This window comes from Pelophylax lessonae, assembly GCF_965119305.1.
Source record: "Pelophylax lessonae genome assembly, chromosome: 5".
In the NCBI taxonomy this organism is placed as follows: Eukaryota; Metazoa; Chordata; class Amphibia; order Anura; family Ranidae; genus Pelophylax; species Pelophylax lessonae.
The window spans coordinates 473,076,912-473,093,977 of NC_138772.1; the positions used below are offsets into that span (position 1 = coordinate 473,076,912).

General features: G+C 43.7%; 1 pseudogene across 1 annotated transcript; it reads right to left on the bottom strand.

The window, feature by feature from the left end:
- Positions 1 to 3,099: 3,099 nt before the first annotated feature.
- Positions 3,100 to 16,343, bottom strand: LOC309556557 (annotated as a pseudogene). Its single transcript has 2 exons — positions 16,237 to 16,343; positions 3,100 to 3,612 (listed from the first exon to the last, which is right to left on the bottom strand). The product of its transcript is annotated as an uncharacterized misc_RNA (transcript).
- Between the last annotated feature and the right edge of the window lie 723 nt (positions 16,344 to 17,066).

Below are 17,066 nucleotides of genomic sequence, written 5' to 3' on the forward strand. Positions count from 1 at the left end.
GCAATGGCCTTGTCAATCACCTGACCTGAATCCGATTGAGCATGCATTTCACTTGCTGAAGACAAAACTGAAGGGAAAATGCCCCCAGAACAAGCAGGAACTGAAGACAGTTGCAGTAGAGGCCTGCAGAGCATCACCAGGGTTGAAACCCAGCATCTGCAGTCAATTACAGCCTGAAGACATCACCAAAGGATTTACAACCAAGTATTAAAAAGTGGAAGTTTGATTTATGATTGTTAATCTGTCCCATTACTTTTGGTCCCTTAAAAAGTGGCAGGCACATATACAAACTGTTGTAATTCCTACACTGTTCACCTGATTTGGATGTAAATACCCTCAAATTAAAGCTGAAAGTCTGCAGCTAAAGCACTTCTTGTTTGTTTCATTTCAAATCCATTGTGGTGGTGTATAGAGCCAAAAAGATTAGAATTGTGTCGATCGCCCAATATTTATGGACCTGACTGTAAGTACATCATGTCTGGTTATACAATGGAATCCAACTTATTAGTTAAACAATCTTAAGAATAGCACATATTAACTTTTATTTCAGACCCACTCCAACTTAAAATTCCCTGAAGAAGAGGATATGGAAATTACTTCAAAACACATTGGGTGTATGTTGGATTGGGGATAAGTGTAAGCACTTTATTAAGATATGATATCCCCTAATAGGGACTTTAGGTTATTCCTTTGAAATACTGTATTGTACAGATATGCCAGCTGATATGATGTTATGCTTTTTTAACAATTTTGTAAATAAAGCTTTGTTACACTTTACTCCATATACATTTCTGTTGTTGCCTATAGTCCCATGGGAAAATGTAGATTTGTTTGATTTTGTAACAGGGATGTTGGCAGTGTTAGGACCAGGGCCGGCGTTAGGCCGGTGTTAGGCAAGGTAGGCGCCGGCCTAGAGCGCAAACCAGTCAGGGGCGCTGCGAGGGCTGAAACTAGGGGGGCAGACAGTCGCCCACCCGTTCTGCCACTGTGGGGGGATCGCCTGCTGTCTGTTCGGCCACTGTGGGATGTAGGGGCGGTCGCCACCTGCTCGTTCGCCGCTGGGGAGGCTGAGCACTGTCACTGCCCATTCTCTCCAAAGAGAAGCCATGTAGCCTGTAGGGAGGAGGAAACTAAAGGACAAATTCAGCTGACTAGCTGACATCCAATAGAGGTAAGGGGGAGGAGCTCTGTGAGGAGTCCAAAGCCATCGGAGCCAGCACTGGAGGCACGTGTAGAGACTTAGAAGAAATCCATCGACTGGCAAAGAAAAGAAATCCATCAACTGGCAAAGTTAGTAATTGCCATTCGCCCTCCTCCTCCCCACCACATGTGTTATCCCTATCCCCCCTGCCGTAGAGGTGATGGGGGAATAGAGATGAGACCTGTGGTGGGGAGGGGGACTGCCACCGATCTCATCAGTATCCTCCCTATCATCTCTGTCATTCATCCTATCCCATCACCACTGATCACATTATCCCCCTCCCAACCCTGCTGCCACTCCTCCCATCCCATCCCATCCCTGCTGCCACTCATGCCATCCCATCCCTGCTGCCACTCATTCCATCCCATCCCTGCTGCCACTCATCCTACCCCATCCCTGCTGCCACTCATCCCATCCCACCACAGCTGCCACTCATTTCCCCCCCCCCACAACTTCTGCCACTCATTCCACCCCCCCCCCCCAAAGCTGCCACTCATCCCATTCCACCCCACCACAGCTGCCACTGATTCCATCCCCCCTACCACTGATCCCATCACCGCTGCCACTGATCCCATCCCACCACAGCTATCACTGATCCCATTCCATCACCGTTTCCACTTATCCCATCCCATTTTCCCACCACCACTGCTGCCAATATGCCGGGAGGGTGGGGGGGGGGGTTAAAAATTAGGTTTCGCCTAGGGTGTAAAAAATCCTTGCACCAGCCCTGGTTAAGACTGGCTACTTTATCATTACTCATAGAATATTGATTATTAACATATGTTACTTATTTTTCCACCTGGTGAACTTTTGCATCCCATGCTGCATTGAATCAAGTAAAGGGGTCCAAGTGAGTAAGTGGGCCGACACCTATTGTGTGGTCTGCAATTCGACTGAATAGTGTCTCCTGGGAAATTTATGACAGTTGTCTATTTTAATATATATATATAATATATTTACAGTTGGGCAAAAAAGTATTTAGTCAGCCACCAATTGTGCAAGTTCTCCCACTTAAAAAGATGAGAGAGGCCTGTAATTTTCATCATAGGTATACTTCAACTATGAGAGACAAAATGAGAAAAAAAAATCCAGAAAATCACATTGTCTGATTTTTAAAGAATTTATTTGCATATTATGGTGGAAAAATAAGTATTTGGTCAATAACAAAAGTTCATCTCAATACTTTGTTATATAGCCTTTGTTGGCAATGACAGAGGTCAAACATTTTCTGTAATGCCCCATACACACATGCAGATTATCTGCAGACTTTTGTCTGCAGACTTACCTTTTCTATGTAGTGCAAGGGCCTGCCGGATTGCATACAAATTGAAAGTGTTTAGGTTTGACCTCATATTATATGGTTTTGGTAAGTCTGCAGACAAAAGTCTGCAGATAATCTGCACGTGTGTATGGGGCATTAGTCTTCACAAGGTTTTCACACACTGTTGCTGGTATTTTGGCCCATTCCTCCATGCAGATATCCTATAGAGCAGTGATGTTTTTGGTCTATCGCTGGGCAACACAGACTTTCAACTCCCTCCAAAGGTTTTCTATGGGGTTGAGATCTGGAGACTGGCTAGGCCACTCCAGGACCTTGAAATGCTTCTTACGAAGCCCCTCCTTTGTTGCCTGGGCAGTGTGTTTGGGATCATTGTCATGCTGAAAGACCCAGCCAAGTTTCATCTTCAATGCCCTTGCCGATGGAAGGAGGTTTTCACTCAAAATCTCACGATACATGGCCCCATTCACTCTTTCCTATGCAGAAAAACATCCCCAAAGCATGATGTTTCCCCCCCCCATGCTTCACAGTAGGCATGGTGTTCTTTGGATGCAACTCAGCATTCTTTCTCCTCCAAACACGACAAGTTGAGTTTTTACCAAAAAGTTCTACTTTGGTTTCATCTGACCATATGACATGTCTCCCAATCCTCTTCTTGATCATCCAAATGCTCTCTAGCAAACTTCAGACAGGCCCAGACATGTACTGGCTTAAGCAGGGGGACACATCTGGCACTGCAGGATTTGAGTCCTGGGCGGCGTAGTGTGTTACTGATGGAAGCCTTTCTTACTTTGGTCCCAGCTCTCTGCAGGTCATTCACTAGACCCCCCCATGTGGTTCTGGGATTTTTGCTCACTGTTCTTGTGATCATTTTAACCCCGCAGGGTGAGATCTTGCGTGGAGCCCCAGATCGAGGGAGATTATCAGTGGTCTTGTATGTCTTCCATTTTCTAATAATTGCTCCCACAGTTGATTTATTCACACCAAGCTGCTTGCCTATTGCAGATTCAGTCTTCCCAGCCTGGTGCAGGTCTACAATTTTGTTTCTGGTGTCCTTCGACGGCTCTTTGGCCTTGGCCATAGTGGAGTTTGGAGTGTGACTGTTTGAGGTTGTGGACAAGTGTCTTTTATACTGATAAGTTCAAACAGGTGCCATTAATACAGATAACGAGTGGAGGACAGAGGAGCCTCTTAAAGACGACGTTACAGGTCTGTGAGAGCCAGAAATCGTACTTGTTTGTAGGTGACCAAATACTTATTTTACAGAGGAATTTACCAATTAATTAATTAGAAATCCTACAATGGGATTTCCTGGATTCTTTACCCCCATTCTGTCTCTCATAGTTGAAGTGTACCTATGATGAAAATAACTGGCCTCTCTCTCATCTTTTTAAGTGGGAGAACTTGCACAATTGGTGGCTGACTAAATACTTTTTTTGCCCAACTGTATATATACACTCACTGGCCACTTTATTAAGTTCACCTTGCTAGTTCTGGGTTGGACCCTTTTGCCTTCAGAACTGCTTTAATTTGTCATGGCACAGATTTAACAAGATGTTGGAAACATTCCCCAGTGATTTTGGTCCATATTGACATGATAGCATCACGCTGTTGCTGTAGATTTGTCGGCTGCACATCCATGATATGAATCTCCTGTTCCACGACATCCCAAAGGTGCTCTATTAGATTGAGATCTGGTGACTGTGGAGGCCATTGGAGTACAGAGAAATCATTGTAATGGTCAAGAAACCAGTTTAAGATGATTTGAGCTTTGTGACGGTGCATCATCCTGCTGGTAGTAGCCATCAGAAGATGGGTACACTGTAGTCAAAAAGGGGATGGACATTGTCAGCAACAATACCCAGGTAGGCCATGGCATTTAAACAATGCTTAATTGGTACTAAGGGGCCCAAAGTGTGCCAAGAAAATATCCCCCACATCATTACACCACCACTACCAGCCTGAACCCTTGATACAAGGCAGGATGGATCCATGTTTTCATGCGATTTACGCCAAATTCTAACCCTACCATCTGAATATCGTAGAGGAAATCGAGACTCTTCAGACCAGGCAACGTTTTTTCAATAAACAAGCAAAAAATTGGGGGAGCAAACCCTGAACATGTATATCTAAAGCCGGTGCAGCTATGGACCAAGCGACATGAATATTAAAAAAGAATAGCGCACACATGCAAAAGAAATGACTATCAAATATGGAGACAATCCATAAATAAAAATGGGGATTTAGTCCCACATATGGCCATATCGTGCTCAAGCCCACCACTGCGTCAAAGTACCCCATTATCAGTGGGTCATACACTATCGATAAAAAAGGGGTGAATCCAGCCTCTCTAACCCTTGGAGACAACACTCCTTGCTGGGAAACGTTTTTCCAATCATTTATTGTCCAATTTTAGTGAGCCTGTGCAAATTGTAGCCTCAGTTTCCTGTTCTTAGCCGACAGGAGTGGCATCTATAGTGGTCTGCTGCTGCTTCAAAGTTTGATGTGTTGTGTGTTCAGAGATTATATTCTGCATACCTTGGCTGTAATGAGTGTTTTTTTAGTTACTGTTGCCCCAGTCTGATGTTTGAACTTCAGCAAGTCATCTTCACCATGTCTAGATACCCAAATGCAGAGTTGCTGCCATATGATTGGCTTATTAGCAATTTGCGTTACCAAGCAATTGAAAAGGTGTACCTAATAAAGTGGCCTGTGAGTGTATATACACTGTATAAGGGTTTTAAATAACAATCAAAAGGAGAAGAATGGCCAAAGCTATTTTGGCTATACTTCTCCTATGGATCACAAAAGTGCACTTTGTTCTGCACTCTTGTGTCCCTTTTTCAGTGGGCTAAAGGTCCCAGCTTTAAAGTCAGGATTCACCCTGGACTGGCAGCTGGCAGCAGTCTGAGCCAGACCCTCCCATCCCCTGCACAGCCCAGTACTCCAGTGAACACTGGAGGGGCAGGGCAGAGATCTAAGAAGAAACAGCTGTACACTACAGCAAGTACTACACAATTTATTGTATGATATCCAAAATAGAGTGACACAATCAGGACACAAACAGGTTGCTGCTGCTAGTGAGCTACTAGCAGCAGCCTGTTTGTGTCCTGATTGCGTCACTCTATTTTGGAGATCATACAATGATGTAGGACTTGCCTTGATGTGAAACTGTTTCTTCTTGGATTGTAGACATTAGGGAGGTGACCCGGGGCAGGCACACGTGAGGAGTCTATCAGGCTAGTTATTCTTAGTTGGAGCATCGTGTCTCTGGTTATCTAGAGGCAGAGCAGAGCTGGTGATAGTCACTGGCACTCTGCAGGCTGAAGACCGAGAACTGAGCGATTAGCAGTCTTTGAGCACTCAGTTCTTACTCTTAGAGGTGACGAAGGACAGATGCAGCATGGATCGATGCTGCATCCACCTAGGTGAATATGAATGTTTTTTTTAAATTCTCGACCTCCTCTTTTAATATGGTTTCTAAAAAGATTTGAGTGTGATTCCCCACATTATCTTTCTTTATTATCTAATAGCCCCAAGGCCTAGAACATCAGGCTGATCCTCCAGGGTAATACGCAGTGCATTAATAAGGATATTTGTACTCTGAATCTGAGTCAGAGATGGTGACAGAGTCTGCAGACTCAGTTTGATTATTAAGGACTTAGAATGAACAGATACAGGTTCTGTAAGGATGGCATGCCTAGAACCTCTGCGGGATGAATGCTTCAGTAGCTAAACTCAAACAGTTAAAAAGTTCAGCTTGGACATGAAGGTCTCCTGGCCGAGGAAGACTCTTATGAAGAAGAACCTATAAAAGGGGACCCAGGTTCAAGATTACATGTGTCTGGTCCTTCTGGTGATGTGGAGTAAACTCCCCTGGAACCACTCGGTAGTATAGGCTAAGGTCACTCATAGCAGCAGGACTGTGCTTCCACGTAGCAGTAATGCAACTATGCCCAAAATAAGGCAAGACCTTTGGAATTTAGAAACCTAGCCAGCTGGTGCTGTTTAGGGTTTCTTCCAGCTGGAGGTTACCAGGTCACTGTAGGTGGGCTGTGGAAACAGACCAAAGACTAGAGAGCCTTAATCCTTGCTGCACCAGCAGTGACAGGAGATTTAAAAAAGCAACCTATGGTGCAGTAATTGAGGTTGCTTCCTGTGCTTTATTCTGAATATCCCTACTCAAAGTGAGCCTGAGCCAGAGACAGGGTCACCCCCACCCCCCGGACTATACCCCCACCCCCCCAGCCTTGTACCTGTCAGTGCTCTATGGTTAACCAACACAGTACACTCTAGTCTGGAATATGCTACAATGCAGAACCCAGTGCCCAAAGGTCACATTCCAGGCTAGCCTTGAACATTCAGTTAGGAAGGGACTGAGTATGGCTTTTAAAGCTACTCTGAAAAAAAACACTCATCCGGATAGCTGCTAAACAGAGACTAGATGTCAATTAAGAACCTTGACTGAAATAGCTTCAGAGAAAAAAAAAGCAAGGAAGGCCAGCAAAAATACAGTAAGGCCTCATTCACACTGGCACTTTTGCGCTTGGCTTTTCTACATGCAGAAGTAGTGATCTGGGAAGTATAACTAGGTAACTTTTTCCTGTGTTTAGATATTCCTTTTTTTCAGCAGGTTTAGTTGCATTTAGGCACATTTAGTCACTTTTAGAGTTTCTCATGAGAACCTGGATGCACATAATTCTATTTTCTCTAAAGGCAGCTAAACTGACTGTACTAAAACACAGGTAAAGGCAGTGTAAATGGCACCATTGAATCACTACATGAATTTATATGTGTTTAGAAATGTCCTCCAAACACAAATACAGGTTTTACAGTGCCAATGTGAATGCAGCCTTACACTTCTGTCTGCCGAGGTGAGGAAAAGACGTCCAGCCTTTTAAAACACTAGCAAAAAACAGAGGCATGCTGGTTATAGCAAGAGCTAAATGGGGGCTGACTTACAATTTTTTTTGGCAGTGACCTAAACCTCCTGTAGGTGGTAGCCAGGAAAACAATACATGTATCAAAACTATAAAAGGCAAAAAAAAAAGCAGAATATGAATTCCTGGTGCTTTATTGTAGTTTTTAGCAATATTTAACTGAGTACAACCGTACAAAGTTCTAACAGTGTACGATTATTTGTTGCTGCATGTAGCTTGCACCATAGGGGGCCCGTTGATCCACCTCTGGATCTTCCCGATGAATCATATACAATAGAGTAAACAAAAGAGTCTACTCGAGTCTTAGTTACTTTGTGATTTGGCTGGCATATTTTACTGTTTTTACTGGTATACATTTTTTTTTTTTAGCTCAGTTACCAACAGTTTCTCGTCACATTGAAAATCCATTATGCACTACTCTAAGTAGTTCTGATCTCATAATTTCCACATTGCAGTAAAGTGCATTATAATTATCGCCTCAATCAAAAGAACATATTTAGAAAGTAAATTTAAGCTCAAGTAGATTTTCCTATTTTTATACGCACAGTGTAGAAGGTTTACTCCAGCCATCTTCAGTGTGCCAAGGAATAATGTCACTATAGAAAAGTTCCATTTGAATGAGAGAAGTAATTTTATCAAACCTTTGTCTTACTGATGCACTGAAAAACAAGTTACAAAGCCTTAAAAAACCTGTTATTCCTAAAGCTTAAGAAAGGAAGAAAAGCATTTGTCATTTTAATGGTTAAAGGAGTTGTAAAGTCAGAAGGTTTTTTTATCTTAATGCATTCTTTGCATTAAGATAAAAAACCTTTGGGGTGTAGCAGCCTCCCCAGCACCCCCTAATACTTACCTGAGGTCCTTCTTTGTTCAGCGATGTCCACTAGTCTCTCGGCCGTTGGGGACTGGCTGGGACACAGCCGCGGCGCCACTGGCTATCACGGCTGTCAATCAAAGTCAGTTAGCCAATCAGGAAAGAGTGGGGAGGGGCCAAACAGCGCTCTGTGGCTGAATGGACATACGGAGCTGCAGCTCGGGACACATGGAGCTGCAGCCAGCGTATGTCCAGGTCCGTCTGAAGTATGCCAATGACTGGATGATCCAGAGGAGGAATGGGAGAAGGTCATGTGGTCGGATGAGACAAAAATAGAGCTTTTTGGTCTAAACTTCACTCAATGTGTTTGGAGGAAGAAGAAGGATGAGTACAACCCCAAGAACTCCATCCCAACCATGAAGCATGGAGGTGGAAACATCATTCTTTGGGGATGCTTTTCTGCAAAAGGGACAGGATGACTGCATTGTATTGAGGGGAGGATGGATGGAGCCATGCATCGCGAGATCTTGGCCAACAACCACCTTCTCTCAGTAAGAGCATTGAAGATGGGTTGTGGCTGGGTCTTCCAGCATGACAATGATCTGAAACACACAGCCAGGGCAACTAAGGAGTGGCTCCGCAAGAAGCATCTCAAGGTCCTGGAGTGGTCTAGCCAGACCCCAGACCTGAACTCAATAGAAAATCTTTGGAGGGAGCTGAAAGGCTCTATTGCCCAGCGACAGCCCCGAAACCTGAAGGATCTGGAGAAGCTCTGTTTGGAGGAGTGGGCCAAAATCCCTGCTGCAGTGTGTGCAAACCTGGTCAAGAACTACAGGAAATGTATGATCTCTGTAATTGCAAACAAAGGTTTCTGTACCAAATATTAAGTTCTGCTTTTCTGATGTATCAAATACTTATGTCATGAAATAAAATGCAAATTAATTACTTAAAAATCTGGAAAATCAAATTGTATAATTTTTGTTTTAAATTCCGTCTCTCACAGTTGAAGAGTACCTATGATTAAAAAATTACAGACCTCTACATGCTTTGTAATTAGGCAAACCTGCAAAATCGGCACTGTATCAAATACTTGTTCGCTCCACTGTAAATATCTCCTAAATGGTGCAAGTTTAGCAGATATTTACAGTACCTATAGGTAAGCCTTAGGCTTACCTATAGATTCAAACATTACAGGGGGGTTTACAACAACTGTAAATGAGCAAACTCTTGGTAGCAGGGTCAGCTCCATCTACACCCCAGCCGGAGCATTTTTCAAGATGTTTTGGACCCTTGACTGCATAGGGACTGTTTTTTCTTTCCAAAACATGAAGGAAAAACATAAAAAATTGTGGTATTTTGTTTTAAAAAAGTTGAGGATTTAAAGAATCTTGTATTTTCAGGTCCTGTTTTTTTTTTTTTTTTTTTTTTTTTACACCAGTTCTTGTGCAACTCACCAAGTGTTGCTGACCATTGATTTGGATGGATGTTCCCTTTTGCTGCATTTATCTTTATGGCTAAAGCATCTGTCAGCTGGGGTGATTGTGGTCACTAGCTTCTTGTTTTAGTGTACATTTATTAAACGCTCCTACATTTTGATGCTTTAATCCAAAATGATCAACGTGACATCTTTTAGTGACCCCCAGTTATTTTTATGAAAAGCTTATGATGTTACTGCTGGAGTTCAAAGTATCAGCGCTCTTGTATTTTCAGAGAAAAATCCAAACATTTACAGTGGAGTTCCACTTCTTTTTAATACAGGTTACTTCTCCCCATATTTTGATGCTCCAGTGAGCTCTGTTAATAGGTTTGTTTAATTACTTAAGGGCCAAAGTAATTTCTTAATTGTTCACATACATTCTAAATTCAGCATTTTTTGCTAGAATATTATTAAGAACCCCCCAAACATTATATATCTTCTGAAAGCAGAGGCGTTGTACAATACAATGTACGCAGTTGTAATTTTTTGTGTTGCACAATATTTGTGCAGCTCTTTATCACATGCAAATCCAAAAATACAATAACATATACCGTGTGACATAAAAAAAAAATCAAAACCTGCCTCTGCTTTAAAAAATATATAATGTTTGGGGGCTGTAACTAATTTTCTAGCAAAAAATACAGATTTTTACATGTAAACAAGTGTCAGAAAAAGGCCTCAGATGTATGGAAGGGTATAATGTCTTGCAATTGCACACTCACCCTCAAGGACCCACTCCAATATTTTTTGTGATATACATGTGATAGGCAAGAAAGGTAGAAAGGTTGTTGTAAAGGAGGTACAGTATAACAGCTACTGAAACATTTGGCATTGCTGGTAAAGAACCTGATCCCTATGTAATGAGGCAAGCACATACACATCTTAATAAAATAAAAAAAACTTGCGCTATGTAATAAATACATGTATCTCTCCCCTGTTCAACAAGTTTTCAAAACACCTATAGAAATAAATAGTGACAATAGTGATAACAGGGAGAGGCAAAGCACAACGACGGAATTTCCGGTTCCCGAGCCCCAGCGAACCCGGAAAAGGCCTGTATTGTTTACTCTGCAAAGGGATCCTTTATCTTGATTCTTGTAAGGGTCATTTTAAATCATTTTACTGAATACATTAAAATACTACACTATGAGAGTCTCTCTCCCGCTATTGACCCTGGTGGGAAACGAGCATTAGATACAGTAGTGGCTGCATTTGCCACCAGCCCGCAGGAGGCACTGAAGGAGAGAGAAGATTGTTGAACACCCCCTCACCAGACATAAGCACATTTGACCCTTATGCTGAAAAGCTGGGTTCCTCTGGTGAGTAGGGGCACAAGAGGGGTGTGTGCTACACTGCACGGCATGTCTTTTTGGAGCATTTTAGCACTTTATAAAGTATTGAGCATGGACCACTTTATAAGGAGGATTATTTATGAACGGTTTTATGATTTTGGGACACTTTAATAGTGATTTATCATCATTTTGTATCAATTTTAATCTTATTTTATTTTTTGTATGTAACACTGTATGCACTGTGGTATAAGTTTGTCACAAGCACACATCTTCCCCACATTGCACACTTGCCATAAGCAAATTCCAGAAAAGTTTAGTGACACATACGCAGAATACTTGTCTAGGAACTCTGAAAAGGTTAAACCACAAGTTTCTAAGAATGACGCACAGTAGTGCAATATTTTGATAAGCAAGTAAATAATAGAAACTTATTAGAAATGCAACCTTTAGATTAGTGATGATTTTATTGATTGTTATGCTTCCTCTCTAACCTTTTGCCGCTTTCAGGATCTTAATGCATGTTCCTGGTGTCTGTTAGTAGAGATATAATTATTATTGATTGTGACGGCAACGGACAATAAGTCTGTGTGAAAAGTATTAAAAAGTAAGTTCTTTCTGAGAGTGCACTGTATGATTTCAATGGTAGAATGCATGGAGTGTACTGTATGTCATATACACTGAGGAAACTTTGAGTCTTGCTTAGAGTTTTGCAGTATAGTCTACAAGCTAGTTTTTCTCTAGGAGTAACCAACCAATCTTGTGCTGAGGTCATTAGATTGAAATGTAATAGTGCCAACCAAACTGATGCAGCGGAGTATCAATCTGAGTAATTCATGTCTACATACTCACCATACAAATACATAATAGGGTTAAGCTAGTGATAGGAACTACCAGTGTTATAAGAAAACTGAAATTTAAAGGACATTTCAGTTAAAGCACGTAAATATTGAAGTCACAACTACCCTGAAGTCTCAGTCTGCATGTGAAATTGCTTTAATAATTTACAAGATTTTGCAAGGTTACAATTCTGATTTAAAGATAAGCTTTTTTCTAACTTTCAAAAAGTTTCTTTGGGTGTTTGTGCGGTGTATGTATAAATATAGGTGAGGAGATCAACTAGAAAAATGTCCAGTAGAGGGTATCATGCCTATAGTAAATATATTGCAACAAAATGTAGGTAGTGGGATTTTAAATACCCCTCCAGGGATCACGCAAGTACACTCTATAAGAAAAAATACATACATCTTTTTTTAAACAAAAAATATTTAAAAACATGTATCAAATTATGATGGCTTGCATATCGATAATAGCAAAACATTATCAACTACAAACATGTATGGCTGTTTGTTGAGATGAAGAACTAGGGCCAACACATTTTGCAGAAATTACCGCTTCTTCAGGACCTCTTAAATGTACATGATCACAAAAATCGGATTTTTGACTTACCGTAAAATCCATGTCTTTGATGTTCATTGAAGAACACAGCTCCTTATCTTCCTGACCATTGGTTTATACTGCCCCCTACAGGAGTAGGACACTAGGCAGGAAAAAGCTTGACTACGCCTATGGAGCAGTCCCAGGGGGTATACTCCCACTCTCAGCTATAGGCACTCAGTTTTGTTACAAGCAGTGTCAGAAGAAAGCCAACTCCACAGAGGAGTGGGTGCTATGTCCGTCATTGAACATCAGAGAAATGTTTTTTATGGTAAGTCAAAAATCCCATTTTCTCTTTCATTCATTGACAGACACAGCTCCTGTCAATCTTGACCATTGGGATGTCCCAAAGCAGTGTCAAACATGAGGGGTAAGAACAGCAAGAAAAAAAATTCCCAAGTCTAAACAGTAGCGAACCAGGGGACAGGGACTCAACCAAAACAACTGGAGCTCACCTGAAAAATACACCCTAAATGAGGACCAAGCCCTCTTAATAGCAGCCTGCAAAACCTTGCGGCAAAGGAAGCATCCACAGATGCCAACACAACCACTTTATAAAACTTTGTTAAAGTGTGCACCGACGACCAGGTGGTCGCCTTGCAAACCTGCGTCATGGATGCCTGATGACGGAAAGCCCAGGAGGCTCTAAGCGCCCTAGTAGAGTGCGCCTTGACAGGGAAAGGAGAAACCTGACCCCTGATGGAATAGGCCTGAACCACTGCCTGTCTGATCCATCTGGAAATGGTCCATCCGTGAACACAAATAGCATGTGGTCCGGGCAATACGGGTGTACCTGGCAGCTACAGAGTCTTTCAGGAAGCCCATTTCCTTCTGATGTTTAGGCCTGGGACACAGAGAAGGCAACACAATTTCTTCATTCAAATGAAAGTCAGAGACAACCTTAGGAAGGAATGACAGACAGGGGCAAAGCACCACCTTATCCTTGTGAATCACTAAATAAGGTGAGCGACAGGATAACGCTGCCAGTTCCAACACCCTGTGCGCAGAAGTGATAGCCACCAAAAAGGCCACTTTTTGGGACAGCGTAAGCAGGGGAATCTCCCAAATATTTTTAAAGGGAGGCTTCTGTAGAGCTGAAAGCACCAAATTAAGATCCCAAGGTGGCAACGGAGCCCACACTGGAGGAACCAAATGTCGGACACCCTGAAGAAAAGTATGCACCAGGGAGTGTGTGGCCAAAGGTCGTTGGAAAAAGACCACCGAGGCCGAGACCTGGCCCTTGATGGTACTCAAGGCCAAATTCTGTTCAACCTGCCGTTGAAGGAAGCTTAAGATAAGAGCCACCGAGAAGCAGCAAGGATGAACCCCAAGAGACTCACTTCATGCAATGTACGTCTTCAAAGTACGATGGTAGATTTTCCTAGAGGTGAATTTTCTAGCTTTTAACAACATAGGAACGTAGGAATCACCGACAAACCTCTATGCTTTAGCACTTGCCGTTCAACAGCCAAGCCACCAACGCCAGAAACGATAGAGCAGGATGGAAGATCAGTCCTTGGGAAACTTCTAAGGAACGACAGCGACCAGCCCCACTAGATTGGTGTACCAGACCCGGCGAAGCCAGCCTCACTATGCCACTAGGATGACAGGTTTTCACTCTGCCTCGATCCTGCATAGGAGTCTGGGCAGGAGCTTGAGTGGAGGGAAGGTATAGATCAGACGATACTGACCCCACAGGGCCACCAGCATGTCTGTGGCGTCTACCAGAGGATCCCTTGACCGAGCCACAAACCTCTGCACCTTTCTGTTGAGCTGAGACGCCAAAAGATCCACCTCCGGGTTGCCCCACTGGAGACACAGCTGATGAAACACCTCCGGATGAAGGGACCACTCTCCTTGGTCCAATGCCTGCCGACTGAGGTAATCCACCTGCCAATTTTCAACCCGGGGAATGTGTACGGCAAAGAGGGCTGGAACAAACCATTCTGCCCACCTTAGAATGCCAGCTACCTCCAGAGCCACCAGGGCACTTCTTGTGCCCCCTTGGTGATTGACATAAGCCACAGCCGCGCACTGGGCATCCCTGGAGAGGATCTGTCCAATGATCCAGACAGTCTGATTGCTTGAAGTTCCAGGACATTGATCAGTAGTCTGGACTCTTTCAGTGTCCAGACCCCTGAGCAGAATGCTTGCTGGGGACGTGTCCCCAGCCAGACAGGCTGGCATCCATGGTGACCACTATCCAATACAAGGGGAGAAAAGATTTTCCCAGCTGAAGTGCCAGAGAGCAAAGCCACCATATCAGGGACTCCTTTGCACCGCGACACAGCCGGATCTGATTGTTCAGAGACTGCAGAGTCTTGTCCCATTTGGTCAGAATCTCCCTGTGCAGGGACCTCATATAGAGCTGTGCAAACTGAACTGCCTCGAAGGTAGATAACATCAGGCCCAGCACCTGCATGCAAGTTTGGAGGGATGACCATTTTTTGGACAGTAGGAGACGAATTGCAGCATGCAATTTCTGAAGTTTGTCCAGAGGAAGGAGCACTCAGGCTATGGCCTAGTCCAGAGGCAGGCCCAAATAGTCCAGCTTTGTAGACGGAACCAGGGCAGAATTCTGAAAAATCTGAATCCAGCTGAACTCCCGCAGAGTTCGTATTGTGATCTCCAGGTTCTCCACCAGACTCTACTCGCAGAAGGAGATCATCCAAGTAGCCCAGTACTGCGATCCTCCTTTGGTGTAGCAAAGCTAGCACCGGAGCCAACACTTTTGTGAAGTCCCGAAGAGCGGAGGTGGAACCAAAGGGTAACACCACAAACTGATAATGCTCCTCTCACACAGCAAAGCAGAGAAAATGCTGGTGACTGGCACATATTTGAATGTGAAGATAAGCATCCTTGATATCTATAGAGGCGAAGAAATCCCACTGATGCAGGGTTGCCAGCACCATTCGAATGGACTCCATTCTGAACTTCTGTATCCGCACAAAGCAGTTTAGCGCCTTAAGGTCCAGGATTGGACGAACATTGCCTTCCTTCCTGGTGACTGTGAATTGAGTAGAAACCCTGAAAACGTTCCGAAAGTTAGAACTGGGACAATCACACCTTAAAGGAACACGTCTTGTACTGCACCATACAAACCCTATAGCCGATCTGGGGACAGGCGAAGGTTGGAAGGAAAAAGCCTTGCCGGGGGGAAAAGAGCAAAACTCGATCTTGTAACCAGACCGAATGACTTAGTGGATCCACTTGTCTTTCACCAGGGAAGACGTCCTCCCACCCCCGATACAGGTGAGGGCGCACCTTCATGCAGAAGGAGCCTTGTCCGCGGGTCTGGAGAAGCCTGCTCTTGGCTTGCCAGACCAGGTTCATTTGGATCCGCCAGAGGCGGCCCTGAAAGGCTTTGAGCCCTTGTTAGTGAACCCTGAGGGAAGAAAAAACTTCTTATGAGCCGAGAAGGAAGGTCCACGTCTACAACAAGGTTCCTTGACCTTAGTGGCCTGTGGAAGAAAGGTACTATGCCCCCCTGTGAGACCTTTAATGATGTCATTCAGTGTAGCGCCAAATAGGCAATCTCCCTGAAAAGGAAGATCAGTCAAGACCTTTTTAGAAGTCTGGATTAGCAGACCAGCATTTGAGCCAAAAGACATGACAAAAGGACCACCGCCAAAACAGGGAGGGGAGCCGCTTCCAAAGAGGCATCACAGATAAACTGCAGCCCCTGAACCAGCTGGTCCACCAGCTCAGCAAAGGCAGGAGGGAGCTGTTCTCCTTACAGGTCACAGTATAGGAGCTTAGCCCACTCGGTCAGATGGCAATGGTAAATAAATACCAGACTCACCACCCGCTGACACAGGCACTTGCAATCACCAGGAGAATCTGCACTACACGTGCGGTGATCAAGAAGCTAAATGATCCAAGAATTAGCACCAGGGGCTCCACTGTCATGGCCGCCACTATTTGCGATGCAAACCGCAAGAAAATGGCCACCGGACTACACAAACATGGCCACAGTGTATGAGGAATAAACAGGGCTACAACATAAAAACTGCTCTGTGGGGCGCCACGAGGCCTACAGGGACCCAGAAATCGGGAGACCAGGCCTCAGGACAGATCCAGGCAGGACAGGGGGCCGCAGGAGCCCCTGATTTGGATTTGGACCAGAACAGTCCTCAGATATATCTACTGCCTTCCCAATTGGAGAGATTAATGTGCACACACTGAAATGACCAAACTCTGACAGTCGTCAAAATAGTTCATTCTGATTTTATTACTTCCTCTTTATCTTTATAAAGACTGAGGACAGTTATTTCCAGGAAATAGTCATATATAATACGTATAAGATGGTGATTGGATGATTGGAGTATCTATGTGTCTAGGCTTTTCTTCCAGGACATGACGAGTTCTTATTTTGGGTGTTGTCTCCATGTTCAATCGCCATCTTGCTTCTCCGAAAGGAGGGGTGATCTAATTGCTTTTTGAGTAAGGTAGTGTATCTCAGCAGTAACATATATACATATATACATGAGGTATGCACCATAAGGTGAAATAGGCATTTCACTAATATAACCAGTATTACATCCATTACAGTTTCCCCCCTTGAAATGTCTATTTCAATCTGTCCCTATTACTACTAGAGCGCCTATTCACCTGGCCCATACTCCACCGGAA